The sequence below is a fragment of the Perca fluviatilis genome, chromosome 22 (assembly GCF_010015445.1).
Source record: "Perca fluviatilis chromosome 22, GENO_Pfluv_1.0, whole genome shotgun sequence".
NCBI lineage: Eukaryota > Metazoa > Chordata > Actinopteri > Perciformes > Percidae > Perca > Perca fluviatilis.
Window position 1 is genome coordinate 10,938,008 of NC_053133.1, and position 5,850 is coordinate 10,943,857.

Consider the following 5,850-nt stretch of genomic DNA (forward strand, 5'->3'; position numbering starts at 1 on the left):
GATACTTTTAAGACGCCATGAAATATCTATCCTTCCATACTGCCCTTGAACACCACATTTTCCCGCACACTGATTCTAACCGCCCCTGAGCTCTCACATTTTAGTAATGAGGCTAAATGATGAGAAATTCCCCATGGAGATCAATAAGCTTGTTAAGACTAGACTGATACTGTGTCCTTAATCCTCAACACATACAGAATGCTGCTACTGGAGTCTTGATAAAAATAAAAGATTCAACCTTTGTAAGAGCCTGATAGCACTGGATGAGACTTGCAGAGACAAAACTATGGTAAGAAGTCACACTTATAACTATGTTTTTATCTTTATAACAGGATAGCGTTAAGAAGAATGTATACAATGCATTACTTCCAGTAAAACAGAAAGGAAGACAATACATAGGTTGTATTTTCCAACGTGCTCTGCATGGATCTGTTAAACCATACATTTCCTCACTGCCCTGACCCCATCAGTCTCCACCTCGGTCTCGGTCATGGTGCAACAATAAATGTAGATAAACATGAACACTAAATCAACCATATGCAACTAAAACCCAGATAACATAAATGCACACCCAAAATATTCACAGAACACACACTTTAACTAGGACAGAAACCTTTCAGAACTTACATATTTTTTCCCATGAGCCTTTGCACCGCTTTTAGCACGGAACAGTCAAATGACCCCGCCCCTCCCATACAGAAACTTAACATCCGTAGTTACCTTTACTTAAAGGGGCTGTAGGTAGGATTGCGAAGATCCAGGACTTAGCCAAAATTGAACATCGACAACTTCTCAGTCCCTCCCCCTTTTCTGCTGAAGCCCAAAACAGTCTCCTAAGCTCCTCCCCCCACAAGGGAGAATGAATAAAAACTAAAAAGTTTAATTACAACTAAATCTGGGTTTACAGTGTAAGAGTTTTGGGTTCAGGACTGTCAGCAGAAACAAGCTATTTGACGACGTTGCCTGGGGCTTTTGAAAATTGTGATGGTCATATTTCACTCTTTTCTGACATTTTATAGACCAAAGGATTAATCGATTGATTGGAGAAAAAAAAAAAAACTAGCAGATTAATCAATAATGACAATAATATTTAGCTGCCTTATATGATAATTCCAGCCCGGGCCAAATGTGACTTTTATGATTTAAGCACTGTGCAATCATACAGTATATCTGTCTTTGTATGTTAATAACATAGCTGAAACAGACTTTATTGTTTCCCATAATGGAGATAGAATTTTATTTTACACTACTTACACACCAGCTGACAAAATTACATTTCTTTTATCCTTTTCTCTGAGTACCCAGGAGGCTCGGCTTCTCTCTTTGTGTTCCTACCATGTAAAGTGAAGAAGGCCTGCTGTTTCACTTTGCAGTGGAGGTCCTCTCCCCCCGCACCGGACCACTGTCAACGGGAATCTCCTTCAAACCCCTGCTGCTGGCTGGCCTGGCATCGCCTCACGCTGCCTCCGCACATATGCATGTCATGCGGTGTCAGCGCCAAGGTGTACTCTGATGTTATAGGGCCTGATGGTAGCATATTCCCTGCTGATAGCGATGATTGCCACGCTCAGGTATAGCTCTGAGTGTGTGTGTGTGCCTTCTAAGCCCGCCCTTCAAGTTATGGGTCTTTGTCCGAGCTGACTGGTTAGCCCCCTGCACCTACGTGAGTCCGCAGTGAGGATTCAAGATGGCAGCTGCATGCTTATGAGGCTGCCGACCCTCCGCCCCTGTACTCTATGCTCTATTTCACCTGGTTCTCTATCCTCTTGCCCCCGTTTCTTACCCTTCTTCCACTAACACTCCCATTTTTCCATGTGGCTGAGCTTGGAATAGAAGGGGGTGACTCACACGCTGTGGCTGGTGCACATAAGATCACTGCTCCGCTACTCTATTTTGCATCCCCCAGTTTAATTTGCTATAAATGAATGCCTGGTGGGGAGGGATGCAAAATGGGATCCCTCACTGCCAGAAATTTCAATTGCTCCATTGTCTGTTACTACCAAGACCACAGGGGACATCATCCACTTGTTTGTCTCAGCCTTGATTTAAAAAAATTGAAATAAAAAAAAAGAAGAATACGATAAGATATAGAGGCCGTCCGTGAAGATACACGGAATCCACAAAAGATATTCAGATTAGGCCTTGGATGAGTTTTTCCACTTGTATTAAAAACAGCACTGAGTAATATTCAAGTTAGCTGTGATTTAATATGACATTTAGTAGATTTTCCTCTAGCACACAGCACAGACCAGGCTGCACCCATGGGAATCTCCTCTCCTGGTACACAGTTAACATTCCACATTTGTCCAGCACTCTCTAATTTATTGGCTCTCATCTGTCCAGGCTTTGATTTATATATTGATTTGAAAAATAAATAAAAGTGATAGCAACCTGCATTGGGGTGTAATGATGGACTGTGTCGACATGCAGGAGTAGGGATATGAAACATTGGGAGGAAATTAGATATTATGCCCCCAAGACAACTGCAGCCAGCAGCACATTCATTATTGGCTGGATATTTATTATTAAGAATTTCTCTTCATGAGTGACTGCTACAGAATATTTCGGCCCTGCTCAAGCTACCAAAATGGTGTGTGTGTGTGTGTGAGTGTGAGTTTGTCTATCTATATGTGTGTTTGCATGCGTGTGCAGAAATGTTTGCTGCCATGTTGTCAAAGGATGCTGACAAGCTGAATACAAGAAAATTTGGTTTGTCATGTTAGACTATACAGTAAACACAGACCCCCCCCCAACACACACACACACACACACACACACACACACACACACACACACACACACACACACACACACACACACACACACACACACACACACACACACACACACACACACACACACACAGATGTACAAGCTCCTCAGGTAAAACAGAAAAATACATGCAGTACATGTACAAAGAGCCCTGATCTTGGTTATACAATTCACAATCACGCTGTCCAATTCCATATTTCAACCTGACAAGACCACATTCATGGAAACAGTGGGTTAGAAACACACTAGAACACACTAGACAGCTGTTAACTCATTGCCAGGACTTCCGCCACTGTTCTGCACCAGTTTTAATCACAGCACAGTGAATTTTAAACAGCAGTATAGAAAAGGGCCGCTGTCCAAGCCTCCAGAATTTTTATTTCATTTTTTTTCCCTCCCACCTCTCCGCTCTAATCCACTTCAATTATGTTTCCTCCCATTTCTCCTGATCACTTTACAGCTCAGCAGCACCTGTGCTAATTGTAACTGCGATGATCGCTGATATGTTTTGCATCCTTAAAGGAGTTTGAGAGGGGGACGACAGATAAACATGCAGCCCCGGGGCTTTTGGAAAGCGTGGCTCAGCCAAGCAGATGGCCATCATATTATATGAGGAGAGCTTCACGGTACGGGTGGGTGGGGTGTAATGAGTCTGAGGTAGGAGGAGGTGGGGAGGGGGTTCTGATGTGGAGAGGGAAGGAAAGAAGGAAAGGAGATGGTATGAAGGAAGGAAATTAAAAAAAGATGTGATAGAAATATATGCTATATGGAAAGAAAAAGGAGGAAAGGAAGGATGAAAAATTAGGATAGGGAGGAAAAGAAAGGAGGAATTACATTTCCAATAGTTCTTTAATAGTTCAACATTTTGGGAAATATGCATTTTTTTCTTTCTTGCTGAAAGATAGATGAAAAGATTGATACCACTCATGTCTTTACTGTAATATGAAGCTACCACCAGCAGCCGGTTAGCTTAGCTTAGTTTAGCACAAAAACTGGAAAGAGGGAAACTCTAAGTCTAGCTTAGACCAAAGATAACGATAAAGCTCACTATTTAACACCTAATAACTTTAAGCCGTGCAAATACCAAAGTTTAAAAACAAAACATGGTCGCCCAGTAACCCCAGGACGTTACTGTGCCAAGCAAAAACCCTTTGCCTCCTGTAAAAACACGACTTGGCATAATTGAGGCAAATGGAAAGAGCTAGCCCAGCTAGTCAATGTGCCAGGCCGCTAGTCACCAAGAAATACTGATTCCCCTTTACTTTGAAGACGTTACATGTTCATCTGTTATTTCAAGGTGCTGGTAAGGATGTATGTCACCTTTGCACAGATGGCTAGCTCTTTTTTTTGTCTGTTTATGCAAAGCTAAGCTAACCGGCTGCAGGCTGGGCTTCATATTTGTCCCACGAGTGGCATCAATCTCCTTATAACTCAGCAAGAAAGTGAATAAGCGTATTTCCCAAAATGTCGAAATATTTCTTAATAACATGAAGACAGATTTAAAATGTATACACATTAGTGGCCGGGTTAGTTCAGTTGGTAGAGGAGTACACACACACATATATATATATATATATATATATATATATATATATATATATATATATATATATATATATAGAGGTTTACTCCTCGACTCAGCGGCCGCAGGTTCAACTCTGACTGGTGGCCCTTTGCTGCATGTCATTCCCCCTCTCTCTCCCCTTTCATGTCTTCAGCTGCCCTATGGAAATAAAGGCCTAAAATGCCTGAAAAAATAATCCTTGAAAAAAAAGAAATGTACACACATTCAAGAAATATATTAGAAGTGAATCTCAACTCATTTAAATACAGAAAATTGCATTTAATCAAATAACTGACTATATTCAAGTTTCACATAAGTCTCTACGGGCTTTATATTTGTTTGTTTGTGGACCTCCTATTTAGCCAAGGACGACAGGAATGTGTGTGTGTGTGTGTGTACATATCTCTGTGAGAGCGACTGTGTATCCCTCACCTAGCCACCTTGCTGCCCCCACTGAACCGATTGCTCTCATAATGAATGGGCTGCCAGCCCTTCCTGCTGTGGCTATCTGAGGTCGGGCCACATATTATATGGCAACCTATCTAAAGTGGACCGCATATTATATAGCAGCCTATTTGCTGGGATGATGAGCTCTGGACACCTCCCATTATTTATTAGGAAGGGCTGCAGCCGTGTGAGAGGTTGGATGGCCTAGGTACTAGGTAACCACGCGTATGTCTGTGTGTGTCTGTGTGTGTGTGTGTGATGGAGAGTGGGGGGTTAGACGATTAGAAGACAGTGGGAGAATAAAAAGGAGAAAAAAGGTCAAAATAGCGATGAAAGAGTACCAAAGATATTATTTGTTGTATCAAATATCCCTTAATCATACAAGAAAACAATTCCACACATTCACATTTTATTATTTGATAGCGAGACACAACAAAAAAAGTCATGTATGATTAAAAAAGAAAGAAAAATGTTTGTCTAAAACAATTAAAAACAGCTGACTTCAGCCAATGGCAAATTCCTATGTGGCTTTGAAAAATGGCCCAAATCCTCAGTGTTCTAACAGGGGTCAGCCTGCTTTGTTGGGTGTGTTCTCCTGGTGCTAAAAGACAAATGATGTACTTTGCCTTGGGTCAACTGGGCTTTCCCATCCCATAATGACCTTTCAGGGAGCTGCAGGAGAACAGCCGTTCCCATAGCGATGAAGCAGTACTGTACGCCACACATCAAAGGTGTACAATACATAAGGGCTAACTAATGTTTTAACACAGCAACATAACCTCTCAATTTATAATGGACTGCTTCACTGTTCATCAATCATATAAAAGCAATAGTTAGCAAGGAGCTGTGTGTCATAAAACAGGCCTCTTGAAGAAAATGTTTTCCCCAACCTGACTCTGCAGCCAAACAAGATTGCATCCAGTCATTTTCTGTTTTCAATTGAGTTACATGCTCCCAGTATGTTCAACACTCACCACTTTGTTTTGAAAGAAAAACTCTGTTTGTGTGTGTGTGTATACTGATGTACTGCCAAAGTTTTCCCTGGAGGAGGCAAGGACCTCTGTCAG